The following is a 16735-nucleotide window of genomic DNA, read 5'->3' on the forward strand; positions in this document are numbered from 1 at the left end:
TGATATTAGTGTTAAAATACACGCTCGAGACCGCGAGTACACGGCGGTTCAAGTAACCTGTAAAAATCGTTGCATCGGCGCACACGATCTTGACGGGTAATTGCAACACAGCAGGAAACAATGACAGAAGGCGTAACGCGAGCGAAAAGGAAGCAGATGGACGGATGCAAGACAATAAGCCGGTCGATAGGTCGGACCTTGGGAACCGAGTTCCGCCGCGCGGCGTCAACTTTCTATCGTCCTCCGCTCATAATTTCTATTTTCGGCGTTATTTTCTCTGCCCACACCTGTACCGCGTGTATTCCTGCCTCGTTTCCGTTCGCCGGCTTTTCCACCGTATCTGCGTCGTCATCGGCAGCTGCCGCGCACCGGACACGCTCGCGTGTAATAGATTTATACTACCTTTCCTTCCTTTTTTCTCTTTCTCTCCCACCTTCGCGCACCTTTATTCATTTCCGTCGGCGACGATTATTAAATACCCTCGCGCGTTTGCTGAACTCCGGAACAACGTGTCTGATAAAATGATACTTTTTTCCGTTTGATTGTTTTATCATGGTGCATTGCATTCGTAAAGTGTTCTTTCAGTTTTGTTTCGTTTCATCTTCGTCGCCAGGATAAAGTGTGACGCGTGACAGGCGGAAATGGCTATTGTCTCGAGATTCTTCTTCTTCTTTCGTTTACTTTTTGTTTCTTGCGGCATGTCTGCTTGTGGGAGAAGTGTTCGGAATTATTAAATTGAGGATTTCCGTGCATTCGTCGGAAATTTGAATTTTATTTTTTAAGAGAAGTTATTTTCCATCGGAATTGTATATTTTTAATTATGTTGAAAATCGGAATTTTTGTAAAGATCTACTATATTTAGATTTACTGTATTTCTATAGGAATATACCAGAGCAAGGCTTCGATAGATGTAATATTTTCCTTTTCATTTCTGAACGGCTGAAGTTTAATTAAAAATTTTTTAATCAGAACATGTTACGTCTAGTGATCGTTCGGTTGAAGTTACAGAAACATTTCATTGCATTCGTTCGACTTCATTTATTTTTAAAACAAGAGAAAATGTATCAAGATGAAATTTTATTTATGAATACATGAGCGTCGTTTTTTATGTTTCGTACTTTTAGAGGATATTAATCGGAGATTTCAACCTCCATGTTTTTCGACACAGAATATAGTTGATTAATTTTTTCGAGCCCCTAATTTGCTTTCCTATTTTACTTCTGTATTTAATGCAACTGCTTAATTAATAGATTATTGTAATTATAACTGTATAGCACGTTTTTATACGTTCGTAGCTAACAAAAGAAGGTTTCAATTGTATTAGCACAATTAAGAAACAGTCCAATTATCACAGAGAATTATCAATATTAAAATAAAACACGTTTATATTCAAATGATAATATAGCTTTTCTCAATTATCGTTAAAAATAACGACGTACCTACCCCGCCCACCTAATTGTACGCTCATATCAAATTTACGTGGCAAATATTGGCTAACAAAAGGCCACGGAACGGCCATAATATTAGAGAGGTCTTTCCAAAGGTTAATCCAGATTTAGCTTATACATTTCTACGCGTTTTCGTTTCTTCTGAAGCAGCCAGCCGTCTCTTAACAGCTAACCGATAACAGTTCTAAAGTATTTTATGTTTTTGTATCACTGTGCATCGAATAGTAGTTATAACAAATAAACATAAAATAACTGTTAGGGATTGACATAGCACTTAACATGTTAAATAAGTGGCTACCAATAATAACGATTTAACTATTATTTTTAATTTTTCGAGAAAAAAGCTTCTGTCAAATATTGTTAAAATAAATAAATAAAATTAATATTATAATATTATTAGTTATTGATATTAATAACTGTTATTATACAATATTATTACCATTACTACATAGCATTAATTATTATAAATAACTGATAGCACAATGTTACCAATAATATCAATCACTATTATTAATATTAACAATCGTAATATTAGTATTTAACCAGTCAACTGCGTTTCACAAGTATACACGTAATTGTTTGAGTTCATTGTGCGCACTATAAGAGATTTTTGAAACTAATTTCCACGCTGAATGAAATAATTAACCTAAGAACATTTCGCGAAAGCTTTTCTTAAGAACTCAAAGATAAAAGTTAGGTCACTATAATTCTGAATCAGATTCAACAATTCAAATGAGAATATAATAACAACGACGGAAATAATAAAATGATATTTCGCTGCAATATACGCAGCGCCCGACCTAACAAGTGAAGCTGCGATACCGCGCGTATAATGCGGCATTGGTCCGTTAAGAGTTAATTTATAGTGAATCACTTGAATCCGTTTCTCGACAGTGTTTCCCGCGATTCCTTCGAATTCTTGAAATGTAGCGAGGCGATTCGAATTTCCTTTCGCAGGTCTCTTTCTTCTCGTTAACGGGCGCGTTCTGCCCCGGAGCGGGCGACTGCTCGATTCGTTTTTAAAAAGGATTAAATTTCATATCCGCGCGAGCTTTCTCGAACCGTCATCCCGTTTTCCCCCCCATTATTCCTCAGAATTAAATGGATTTTTCAAGCTCGTGCTGAAAAAGATTCGACTCGACCTTCCTTTCTTTCTTTCCGCCGACGGTGTTCTCCTTTCTGCCCGTGAAACGCGGAGCGAATCCGTTCGAGAAAAACGTCACCTTTTTCAATCGTTAATTGCGTTTCTTCGAGGCAATCTGTGTTTTCCGGAGGAAACGAATCAGCCATGGCTTCAGTGGCTTTCAGGGATCGTAAACATGGCTGGCTTCATTTACTGTGCACCGGCTAACTTACTGTCTAACATGTTCGCGCTGCGTGGAATATGATTTATATCGGTTTGTAGTGTACCATGAATACTAATGATGGCAATCAAATGAATAATTTTAATGAAGTGAAATAGTATTTCGAGACTGCTTTTGGTAAATTCTTTTGCTGTTCGTATCAATGATTTCTTCGCTTTGGCATATGTGCCTATACATATATTTCGAATTTATTTCTGGTAAAATCTTTTGTTGTTTATATGGATAGTTTTGTTGTTTTCGAGTATATTTCGTATAACTTTCGTAAAGTTAATCCTTTATTTTAATCTTTAGAATTTTACTCTGATTCCCTTTTTACTCTGATTTACCATTATTATATTACTGAAATAGAGAATGAAATCGAATATCGAGTCTGCACGACGAAATCGACAATCGAGTCTTCGTGTATATGAAATGAACATTCACGAAAGGTATAAAGTAAATATTTTTTCTCAAAAAGGAAATGAATATGATTTAATCAATTAACATATGAAAGATAACGGATATTTTAAAACTCTATTGAAAGTATCTTCCGAAGAATTTTTTTGTCAGATGCATATATTGAAACCATATAAGTTTCTATTAATTAATTTTTTCTATCTCTCAATTACGATGAACATAATTCAAATATTCTGCTTAAATAAGACATGCAGCACGTGAATTTTAGTAATTGCTGTCTAATAGTAATTTTCACGTTATATATTTTCTGTTGTGTTAATAAGATTCATTAAATCTGTAATATTTCCACATTCCACACGATATGAACACTTTGTCATTAATACGACTGATTCGCGTGATACTTCAATAATCGATTTCATACAACGCTCAGGGGATACGAACGTACATTCCAAATCTTTTACGTAATAATGATTGGAAAGTTAATTGGAAAATCAATGGAATAATCGGCATTGACAATATGAACAGCGCAAATAGTCATTTAATGCAACCAACAGAGGAAGTGTGTTTGGAAATATCCATTTACCGACAGGAGAATATTCTCAACACACATTTAAAGAGTGATACTTTTACTTTCGACGATAATAACGGATTGAGGAAATTGTGTAACTGTCGGATTTCAAATCCATTAAGAACTTTTCGAGCGTTTTAGTTGAGTTATTTTCTGTCCCAGTATCATTAAAGAAATAAAACAGAAACAAAGAAACATTTCCTAAAGCTGTACAGGAAATATAGTACACTCCTCAAATTGATTATTAGAAAATTGATATATCCTAAATAGGATATAGGGACTATATCCTATAAAATATTAATGTCAATATCTGTAAATATAAATACACGAAATACAATTATAGAAATATCCAATCACTCTTATTTCTAGTCCGAATATTACAAGAAATACAATTATAGAATATCCATTTGATTTCTCTAAATATAAATACAGTAAACATAAAAATATTTCATTAATCTATCTATTTCTTCACTTGTTGCATCGTTCTAATACGAATTACATTATTATCGCACATTATTCTTTCGCATTATTTTATCTATCGTTACATATTTATCGAAAATTCATTCATTCATTGTTAAAATTATAATGCTTTGATACTACTCCTCTTTGAAAACTTTTTTCCGCTATTGTATCCATCGACGAGCTCTTTCAAAAGTGCCAGCGAACAATGCCCGCCTTTTTTAACAAGACAACGATATCGTCGTATAAATTCAATAGATTTCGCCGGCATGAAACTCGATGAAGGTGTCGGAGCACGCTGGAGAACGATTTTATAGGAGACGAAGGAATAATTCCCGGTTCGTTCGGAGACGATTAAACTTGAGATGGAACAGTTGATTACTTAGTGATACACGTACACCGACGGCCGCTTGATTACGATATCCCGGATTAATCGGCAGTTAAGGCACGCCTTGATACGGGGTTGAAGTGTTGGTTAAGACCGTGCAAAAAACTTATATGTCGCAATTCACGCGAACATTAGTCCGGCGTTTCCCGGATTCTTTTTTCCGCGGAGTTTTTCGCCGCGCTCTTTCACCGGCGCTCGTCGGTTCGACGATTTTATGGCTCGTTACAGTTTATTACGCTCGCCTTCTTTGCCGAATTTTTTTTTACCACCCTTTCGCGCTGCGTTGGCTCGAGCACCTGCATGTTTTACACTCCGCGTCCTTGGCTCAGTTTCAGAGACCGAGCTTTTTCATTATTTATATGTTTAATTCCGCGATATCTGGCCGAACCGGCGCGCACACGTCAATCGGTTGATTAATTTATGCACGAAACGTGATTGACGATCCAGCGGCGTTTTATATTCGCCCGAATAAATTTTGTGCTGCTGCCGTCTTGACCCGGCGGTTTTTTCTAGATAATTTTTGTAGGTCAGCAAGAAAGTTCAATGTGGAAATCGTTCTTCTGAAGGAATATTTACTTTAAGGAAATAATGATAAAATAATTTTTAAAGTGTTGTCTCGTGGTTCCAGATGTTCTGTCGTTTGATGGAAGTGACAGTTCAATTTGGTAAATTATTGATAAAAATATGAAACGAATAGAATAAAATAAACATACGTATTAATTGGCGTATTTAATTTCTAATTGATTTAGAATCTACTCAATCAAAGGGATAAAAGCTTTGAAAATATTACTTATTTCTAATATTATATTTTAACTTATTACTAATTTATTCCTAAATTTATTCCTAGTAACGTCATATATTTATGACGACTGTAATCCTATATTTTACATAAAGGAAATGAAATGAATTGTATAGACATCGGATCTTGAGATGCTTCTAAACTGTATACAATTTTCTCGTTGAATTAAGAACGAGCACTTCTGATACGAAGGTCAGTCGAGCGGGAATCTTGCGGGAAGTTTTCCGTTAGAAATTAGATGCTCAGCGTGAAAGTTTGTCCCTGCAACTCGTTTTATTTGCTCCCCGGTATTTTTACGCGTTTCGCGCTACAATGCTTTGTTGCTCGTGAGTACAATCTTCGCTGATAACTTCTGAACGTAATTTTACTTCATGAACTGGCTAGATGATGCTGTTTCATATTCTACAGCAATCAAATTTGTTACTTCAAGCTCAGCGAACATTAAGCAGAGTAATTGTTAATAATTTATTGCTTGCTTACTTATTATTTTCTTTGGAAACTATATTCTCTCAATTGCAAGTGGAAGTTATAAATAGCTCAGCCTGATATAATAAAGTTCCTCGTTCACGGTTTCAAAAGTTTGAGCACGTCTCATCTGTATAGAAAGTTTATTTTTCCAACATTTTACCTTATAACGATAACTTCCGTTGTAGTAAAAATAATCTGAGAAAGCGTTGTTACAAGCTCTGAACAAAATCAATTAAGGGGAGTACTTAAATTTGATTTCTTTATTTCCTATTGCCACTGACAATTTCGAAACAGCATTTATTACCTTCGGACAATTTTGAAATTAAAATTAATAAAATTGATGTGGCCGACAAAATGTAATTAAAGCATTCTCATTCATTTTCATCAGTTGCGGTTACAAAAGATTTGTTTTCTGTGAACGAGTAAAGTATAAATAATACATACTTGAATTTCGAATAATTTACTAATTATGTAATAATGTAAATAATTTCAAGTAATATGTCTGAACATGATATGTAAACAACAAAATGTTGTTTCGAAATTTCGAATTGCTACATTTCGTTCGTACCTTCGTGTTAACAATCCGGTGACAAATGATTGTGCTCTATTTCCCGTCGACTATGAAAAGAATGTTCTTTTTATATTACCGGTCATCTTTCCCGGAATGATTCATAAAAATAAAGGCTGATGTGTATGACCGATTTATGCTAGAATAAATCGCCCAAGACTGGATGTTATATAATTTCTATTTAATTGGCCATTGACCCTCGTTGGTTTTCTTTCGCAGTGATAGTAGACCAGCGAGGCGTATTACAACGTATCCTGTGACACGCAAGATTTAATCCTGTTGTACAAATGCTACCATAATATTGCTATTAAATTACTTCGTTTCTATTTCATTTTCCCGTTTTATTCGTTCCATTTAAAAATTGTGTTTGAAAATGATGAATTTATCATCTATATGATATCGTTTAAATCTCTTGAGTAGAACCATAAAAAAAACTCACTTTTTTAAATGTTGTCTTATTTCTAATTAACACTTTTGACAATAATTGGGATTATAGGAAAATAATGCTACATGATCCGAATTCTTTAATTTCTTACTTCCAATGAAAACATACAATTTGAGAATGTCGAATTTTTGGAACAAAGGAAACTGAATAATTCATAGATTATATGATTATTTTGATTACTACGATCACACGTAATGCTAATGTCGATTATTCTTCTTTTATTTCTAGGTGAGTCCTGTGCTATTCTCGAGAGGTGCCACTTCGAAACACGATAAGTCTACGACAGACCATTGCAAGGTTTTCACGGGTTGCGAATTGAGGGTAAAGTATAGGTTTCTTTTCGATATATATTCATATATTGAAAACACACCGAGCTGAACGTGAATTTCTTACTGCACGTTCACTTTACCGTCTCAACGTTTGTATAACTTTGTGGAGAATAATGAAAGACAGACAATAATGATATCTTACCGTTTCACGACAAAATATTATACTAATAGAAAAGGCAATACTGAGAAGAAGTAGAAAAAGCACATAAAAATACAAAAGCAACATTTAATTCATATTGAGGAAAATGTAAATGACATCTGGATTTGCCGAATTCAGTTTAACGCTAGATTTACATAACGCGTCAAACTGACGCATATTAAATTTTATAAACAATATTCAGTAAACGTGTATATCAATTTCGGTTGATACAATTACACAAATATGTACTATCTTAATTGTATATTCTCAAACCTCTAATCTCCAATATCCAACAAAAGGAACATCAACTTTTCTAAGAACGATAGAATAAATTGTACAATAAATATCCGTAAACCTACTGAAATTGAGTGAAAAAATCGAGTAATATCTCCGTTAAATTCGGATTAAAATCTTCGTCACGAGCCTGGCACGATGTATAATATACACGATAAGGGGTTAACAACTTGTTCGTTATTGTTATTGAAACAAAGCTTCATTCGAATAATGGCCAACATTGCAGTCCACCAATCATGATCAAAGGCAACGCCACAGGTTTCACCATCAGCCGAATGCTCCGACGGAAAAATATTTCATGGCAGTTTTCAGTGGCGTTGAGCGCGTCGCGGAAACACACCCTGCAGGCCGACGAACCGTTCGTTCTTATTTGCATCGTCGCACAATGACGCATTGTGTTCCGCTTCATCGGGTACGCGAAACAGACTTTTGCCTTAGCCGCATATTTCCCTGTGGAAAAAGTGATAGCCGCGCCGCATGGACGTTTTATTACGTCAGGGGTACGTGCGTGGCATATCGCGGTGGCGTTTCCGCGGCCGCGGTTTCCGCGCGACGCACCTCGCCCCTTGTTTAAGCGCCGCCATTAATTATTCGACGCACGGCGCGCACCTCGCCTGCATTTCTCGCCGCGGGCAGCGCGTCTTAACCAGTTAACTGTGGAATTCAGTTTGAAAAATCTCTCGTTTTGCGCGCAATAACGTGAAAAAATTAAGTGGATACTTGTCAAACGTGGGGCAGATGAATCTGTAATATATTCTGATGAAACACTAAAGCGAAACGAAAAAGAGTTGTTGTTTATCTGAAAAAATTAACTAATTCATCGTTGAAATCAGCGGTATCGTTTCGAGTTTTAAGGTGATGTATATACTCGTCATACGCAGCTAATTGGTTAACACTAGAACTACCTTACCAGTGAGAGTGACTGGTTTTAATGTTGTTATTTTGCAATCGCTGATATTATAAATATGTTAAATGCTTGAAACTGTTAACTAATAGTTAACCTAATGTAATGATTATCAGAAATTAATGCAAATGTGCTCTTATCATATTCATGAGAAGTACATATTAATTATATGACATGCTCGATAGTTGTAGTGTTAACCCGTTGTACTATGACTTCTTCCGCAATTGGGCTTTTACAATTTGATTAAAAATGATGCATTTTCTTTTGCCCACTCAACTTTATATCAAGTCTTATATTGTTCGATTTATCAGTTCCTCAGTTTCTGTCTTTCCTGTTGTTTCCGTTTTTACTATGAAAAGTGTATCGTTTCATTTGTTTACCTTTATTTTAGAACCAGTTATTTGACCGTTTGCGGTAGAAATATATGTATATAAAGTGCCGGTACGTTTAGTGTTAAAACCGATGCAGACTATCGCCGCGTTTTTCGGTTTCACGTGGAATCGCAGACACGGAAAACCGCAGACGAACGGGAATTTCAGCGACGACGCGACGCGGAAGGGCCGGCATTTCTGAAATTCTTCCGCCAAACGAGTTTTCATCGGTCGATAGTCATTTGCGGCGTATATTAACTCTTCGCTGTCGTATGTCACTGTGAGTAGGACTTCAAGCTGTGGCATCTAAAGTCGAGAGCTGCGAATTAATAATTTGATCATTCAAATAAAGGGAGATGCACAATTCGGTTTTAATGGAAAGTGTCTTCGCAAGATTAGAAAGTCCTCAACTATAAAACGTTAAATTGTATTAGATGAACTCAATAATTTTTTTATCGTTCCTTCTTTGCATACTTGATGACTTTCATATTGTTACAATTAAAAGGAAGCAATTTTTGGAATGGTTTATGTTTCATTAAGAAACTTATTAGACACGTTAGTTGTTGACTTCGTAGATTGATTAATGTACGCTTTAAATTTTCGGTTTGCTTTGCATGTGAAAATCCAGCTTCAGATCTAGAAATTGTAGCATTGCATATGAGCATTACCGATACGACAGTAGTAATTACAGTTATCTGAAATTTAAAAATCACAAAAATACATGTATGAACTCAACTGTATTTCGAAATAAAATAAAACCAGATAATAACGTTTGAAAACGTTAATTTCTCATTTGTCTTTTTCAAGTCACTCAGTCGTAGCTCATACTATACAAAAAGACACCTAGGGAATGCATGTTGAAAGTAAATGAAAATTTGTTATGGTATCACGTCGATTGTAATTTTTGTTGGTTTTGTCGAGCGTACAGCCCTTATTCCTCTTAATCACCGAAAGGCAGGTCAGTGCACCTGGTGAAGATTTTACGGCCTTGCGCGACACGCCATTTACTCCTCGCGGCCGCCTCTGTACGCACACAAGACCGGTCGACGCGAGGCGGCCGGATCGATTAATCTCGCAATTAACGCCGGCCGGCGTCGCCGATGAGGCGACGTCGCTGCTCCGCCGTTATCGCGGAAATTAATCGACCCGTTGGAACTTTCGTATTGTTTCGTATTGTTCCGGCCGGCGAGCCGGTTGCCCCGCGGTGTCGTGTCCTATAATTGTTCGGCAAGCGAATAGACTCGCCTCGGCCGCTTGAATTATGCAGAACCGTGTTTATTAACGCGGATAATATTTCATAGCCTTCGCCTCTGCTATAAATGGGACTCGTTTATTTGAGATATTAACCCCTTGTCTGGTGAATTCTTTCATGACTTCGCAATTATTGATATAGAAACTTGTTAACTGCGGGATTTAGTTCGAAGAATCTCTCGTTTTGCGCGCAGTGAAATCAAAAAATGAAGTGTGCACTCATCGAACGCAGAACGAATGCACCGGAGGTATATTTTAATGGAGAACCGAAGCAAGAAAAAAGAAGAATTACATGTTTAAAAAGAAGACTTACATTTCAGTTTGCGTGGTGCTGAATCTGTTTCTGTAATGATTTCTCAGAGAAACATTTGTTGTTGTTTTGATAATTGCAAAAAGAAGACGTCAGGCATTGGTCATATTGACCCATCTTGTAGCTTTAGTGTTAAGATGACGTGTATACTTGTCAAATGTAGTTAACTGGTTAATAGTTGAATATTGTAATGAATACACGGAGAAACCGAGAAAAATCTATTGTTCCAATTTTTATAAGGAATATATATTAATTATACTAAATCCTCGGTGTTCTAGCGTTAACCCCTTGTCTTATGACTTCTTTGACGGTTATTCTGCGTCTACGCTTACTCTAAAGGTCAAAGGTTGATAATAGACAAGCGATAGTTTATTTATATGAAAAATAAACGAATAACATTTAGATTTGTTGAATTCGCTTAAATATTTTCATAACGAGTCTTACTCGATATCATAGGAGAACTTTGTTGCTGCAGCAGAGAAATTTTCTCATTTGAACGAAGAAAACACGATTTTCATTATTGTCGTGGATTTTATAGATTTGTTCAGGCCACAGCTGTGCGATGGAAATTTTGTGAAATTTTTGTTCTTTGTTCCTTTTAACTGCTATGTTACGTTAACTTCCATGTCACAGTATTTTTCGAGTAAATCGTTTACTTTCAAAACGCAAATCGACGTGAAAACGAAATAGAAATTCGATGTGATTTAGTCGAATTTCCACGGAAATGTAATAAATTGTAGCGCAGAAAATTGAAAAATGAATACCAGTGGAATCGGTTGTTTACGTAAGAGTTAATATTGAGTTTGATGCATTGCGAAGATTTGAAATTACCTCAGGCTTGGGAATATTGAACTTTCATGGTGAATATATACTTTGGGTGTGTACTCTGTTTTCTTACCGGGAAGTTATTAATAAATCATAAGGCGAGAGGTTATGTTGTGGAACTAGTTTATAGGTAGTTAATTATGAACTATTACAAAACTGGTTTTGTGGGCAATTCTCATTTTAATGGAATAATACAAGAGGATTTATACCTGCATAAAATTCAGTAATTTATTTATCGAAAGTATTTAATTATCAAGTATTTACCAACCTTTTAGAATATGTAATAATATTGAGTTATAAAATATTCTCTGTCGCAAAGTACAAATTATCTGAACATTTTACCAGATGTTGAGAGGTTATGGTTGTTGAATTTTGGTACAGTTTTCTTTGTCATTTCATTAATTCTTGCATTATATTCATTCGGTTCGTTCAATTTTGCGCTGCTGTGAATGTGGTAATGCATGAAGGCATTAATAATCCGTATGAAATTATATGGAATCAGATTAAAATATTAGTTCCGCAATATCGGAGGATGTTAATATTAACCGTGACTTCTTTTAAAATTATATTTAGGGCTGCAAAAAGAGCATCAATCTTATTGCCTATAACCTATCTTAAAAGGCATTACTGCTGTAAATCTTAATTAGTTCGCAGATTTCTATGTTTCAGTTAGTTTCATAAACTAATGGAACCAGTTATCTAATAATAATTTCTTCCTCTGTCCTTTATCACGTATCAGTTAAATTGGAAGTAATAGAAAGAAGAAATTGTTGTCACTAATAATCTTAGCCGTTTACATTGCTCACATCAGAAGTTGTAAATTAAAAGATTAAAACCGAAATAGTCCTTTAAAAAGATAACGGAACAAAACTGCAAACCACTTTTTTTATTATCTAATTAACAGATCAACAGAAAGAGAACATATAAATAATCAAAATATTTTTTAAAAGATGAAAAAACCTTTAAAAAATTAAAAAATTATTCAGAATTTTAATTATTATAACGATTACCTTGATTTGTTTTAAAGACTGTACTCAAGCCGCTTATAATGGAAATTTTGTGCTCGCCGATTAGTAAATACTTGAAAATTTCCGTATTTATAATGTGTGAGGTACACGCGGAATGTTATTTCGTTGAAATCGCATAACACACGCCCGAGGTATCCATTTCTATAGCAAATACATCGAATTCGAGTATTTTTGTGCGCCGCTGTGTTCTCCCTAACGGAGAGCTAATAATACGAATTCATGTGTTCCATTGAAATGAAATTTTCGAACCGTGGGGTCGCGTCGACGAAAGCATGACCAAGGGAAGATATTTTCGGTAATGTTAAGTGTCCGTTCCGATGAGTATAGCTTGACACTTAATTGGAGGCTTCTCCGGAACTTATTTACGGTGGTGCGCCCGTGGCGCGTGGGACGCGAGCCATCGATGCTGAAACTTCTATGGAAGAATTGGGGTGGAAGAAATTCCTCCGTGAAAGTGACCGAACCTTTACACGTTCTACCGAACAATAATCCGACAAATGGCATTCCACTTCGCACATTTGAATATCGAATTTTGACATCGCCGCGACCGAATCGATACGTTTTCGGCCGCGAACATGATTCGTTGATTTATGGTTTAACCCTTTGCACCCGAGAGGCAACGATCGTCGCTCGATTCGATGTAGGAGAAATAAAATATTCGGTATTTAGCATCAAATTTTGTGTGATATAATTATATATTTAGTCATAAATAATATGACTTGCTATACTCGTTTTGCTTTTAGAAATTGAGACGAAACATTTTTTAATGGGACATATGTTCTCCTTTATTATCTATAGATTGTTCTTTGTTCTCTTTCAATTTTTCTTTTAATTCTTTAAAATAAAGTAAAGAAACGCTGTGTTATTTATTGGATGACCGTATGTGAATTGTTAAAATAAAATAGGTTCTTTAATTCGTGTTCCAGGTGTCTGTGTGCTGTAAAAAATAAGATTCATTTTTCATTTAAATCTCTGAATATTTGAAGCGAAGAAACGTTCCACTTGGAAGGGTTAAACGTATTACATAGAACATATTGTAATGAACATGGATAGGAGAAAGTTATTTGATTATCTAAATTATTATAAAATTATTATAAAATCTTTCTTCTGTACATATATCTCTTGAAAATGAAGCACAGAACAAACACACATTCCAAAAATTACACACGTTATTCAAACATTCAAAAATACATATTATTCCGCAGGTTTTTCCATTTTCCATCGAACAATCCACTTTTATTAGAGATATTAGAGATTTCAGATCGATATCGTTCATGTTCCAAATTGTGCTGCACGAACTGAAAAAAGTAAAAATTCATTTAAAACGTATTTTATTTTCTGCCGTATTTTACGTTGCCGAGAAATATTAATGGATTCAATACCGCCAATCTAAGCACTTTTCCTTCAAACAAACGTAAATCCCAATTGAATTCCATTCGCAAAAAATTTCACGAATTCCATTGAATCTATTTCGAAATTCATGTGACACCACACGTGTCTGCGAAAATTCTTATAAAAGAGATACACTGTACCTGCAGAAAAACAAAGATTAATATTAACCCTAAGAAATCAGCGAATCGCAACAAACCATACAGAAATTCACATTACAATCTATATGATTCCGTTAAATCAAACCAAATCCTATAGAAAGAAAAATCTCTTTCTAACTCATATTAACGCTTTGACTGCCAAGCAAATACTCGTCAAAACTCCTATGCAGTCGAAACAGTTCCCTCGATGAAGCAGAAACTAAAAAGCCAAGATTCTTTACAACTGCTCTGTTATCTTTCTTACATCTCATACATCCAATAAAACTCAGTTCGTTCGACACGTCACCAAAAAAATTAATTTTTAAATCCATGTTGTTACCTATTCAAGTGGTGTTACCCAAATTCGGGTGACGTGGCTCGATCCCAATGAAACTGCTGAATCAAACAAATCGCGTGAACAAAGAAAACTAGTGCCTGTTGAATTAAAATCGTGTAAAAACGGAATCGGCTGTACATTTATTACAAATTCATAAATCTTCAGTGGACAGTCGTTCACAGTCGATCCCCGTATATCGCTATAGAATGATTATAGTCTTTTTCTTCGTCTTCCTCGTACTCCTCTTTTTCTTCCCTTTCTTCTCGGTCTTGTTCTTGACTCCTCTTCTTCTTCTTCTTCTTCTTCTTCTTCTTCTTCTTCTTCGTCTTCTTCTTCTTCTCCGGCTCATAGCAGCTTGGCTGTTGCCCTGCGAACCCTCGGTCATCTTCTTTTTCAGCCTTTTGCATTCCCCGAGCCTTGAGAACGCGGAGTCGGCGCACCTACACTTTTAAACCCGATCTGCTAGATCTCTTGCCCGTAGGAGGTTAAACCGTCTTCCGTAAAGAAGGCCAAGTTTCTCTAATGGTTTGCTCTTTCTACTTGGCCGTCTAACGAGCTTCGCGTGTCGTTTGGATTCCCCGTTCCGCTTCTGTGCCCGCGACATTCGAAATTTTCTGACGAACCGGACCCGACGGGCGGGATGAAGGTTCTCGAAACGAGCGTTGCACTGTTGGTTCAACTTGTAAACCGTCTATAAAGATATTCGAGAAATAACGGGGCAACAATTTTTGTGGGATTTCATTTCTTCCTGCCCATTGGATTATTTTTAATCCACCGACGTGATCTCCGCTAGAAATGAGATCCTCTTTTGCCTCTGCTTTGCGGCTCTCAATGAAATGTAAATTTGCATCGGAGTTCGCAGTCTAATTATTGGGTTTTTGATAACGAACTTGCACAGAGAAAATGTTTATTGCTTTATCTGTCTACAGTATGGTTTACCTTATCTGCGGGGGTTGCTTGATAATTTAGTTCCTTCGTCTTCCTCTGGGAAAGAATATTCGAGTAATAATCTAGGGAAAACAGAACTTATTTTCTTTCTTCAATCGTTAGAATTACTTGTGGCAATAATTATTCTAGAATAATTTTCGATTGGTTGAATAATGGAATAATTTGAATTGTAACGCAGTAACTTGTTTTCATAGATCTTCAAGGGTCGTTCTTTTCATAACGGTAATCCGAAAATAGTCAGTTTTGAATTTTCAGAGAAATTTCAACAAAGTATTCGTTGAAAGTATTAAGATTCTACGAATATCAGTCCCGAGAGAGTCGGACACAAGCTTGACTTGCAGAATTTATTTGATTCTATTAATTCTAGAAATGTAATCATCGTGCATTACTCGCGCGAATTACAAGTTTAACGACATCCCGAGAACCGAGACCCGGTTTTACTATTTTACGATTCCATCCTCCTGTGTTTTATGGTGGCCATCGATTTATCCATATTCCGCGTTCGCATTCATTGCAAATTTAATTACAATAAAAGCTCGTTATAAACATTAACATAACCTCGGACGCATCGTGCGCTGATAAACATCCGTATAAACTGCCAGGAAATGTTTAATTACATAATGGAACTGTAATCATGATACACGCGTATAGAAGTACCGTATCTATATGCTAGTGTATAAGACGAAACGCAATTTTCAAGTCATATTTCATTTGTTTAACAAATATCGTAGCGCAATTTTAAGGCTATTACGTATTTCCGGTTATCATGCATTAACGTTTCAAAGGTGGAATTGGGAAAATTCTCTGTTTATGGTTATTCTTCTGTTCGCGATAATTAAACGCAGAATTTCCTGCAGGTAGCTAAATGAAATATTTCTTATGTAAAATGTGTATCTCTCTGCGTATTATGTTACAGAAAATTTCATTTTTCTTTAAATACAATGCATATCTTTCATAGATGTTTAATGTTATAGAAAAATGAAATTTATTTTGAACGAGATGTATGTTTGTTTACGAATTTTTAATGTTATAGACATTTTTCGCTGATTTTTATATGGGTTTAATTGGAGGAATCAGGCTCCATTTTTTATCCTCGTTATACGAGACTTTTAACCGAATAATCACGTGGAAGAAGATTACCTACTTGTTTTATAATCTCAAATTCATTCATTGTATTCAGTTAACTTGAATCTGAATATTATTCTTTTATTATCAATTGTTAATCACTGGAGTAAATGCAGATATAGGGGAAACAGAATTTTTTTCTTCTTAGTAAAACATCCATGAAAAAGTTCTATCGAGCGCAGTTGCGAAGTCATAAAACAAGGGGTTAATATTAAATTGAAAGTTCAGGAACAGTTTACATACCGAAAGAACTTGCATGTTAAGGATCAGAATTGTTTCGTTTTTCAAAAAGATCGTCTTGTACATTGGTATGTCCATTAACCTCGTGTTCTATGATTTCTTTCGTACCTGTGCTTAGTAAGACTGCATTATCGTTAATAATTTAGTAGCAAAAGGAAAGAATTCAATGGTTATGTCTACGTTTATTGTAAATGTTGAAGAC

The 16735-nt window shown here is 35.5% G+C and overlaps 1 protein-coding gene across 5 annotated transcripts in view; it reads left to right on the forward strand.

Moving 5' to 3' along the window:
* The window catches only part of brat (tripartite motif-containing protein brain tumor), a 155915-nt gene that overhangs the window by 62393 nt on the left and 76787 nt on the right, over positions 1-16735 (forward strand). For 2 of the 5 annotated variants that reach the window (XM_076368280.1, XM_076368281.1), the window contains exon 2: positions 7132-7224. The exons of the other annotated variants lie outside the window; for them this stretch is intronic. The gene's annotated coding sequence lies outside the window, so the exon portion shown is untranslated. The remainder of the gene's footprint in view (positions 1-7131; positions 7225-16735) is intronic. 5 annotated transcript variants of the gene reach the window in all.

The sequence above is a fragment of the Nomia melanderi genome, chromosome 6 (genome assembly GCF_051020985.1).
Source record: "Nomia melanderi isolate GNS246 chromosome 6, iyNomMela1, whole genome shotgun sequence".
In the NCBI taxonomy this organism is placed as follows: Eukaryota; Metazoa; Arthropoda; class Insecta; order Hymenoptera; family Halictidae; genus Nomia; species Nomia melanderi.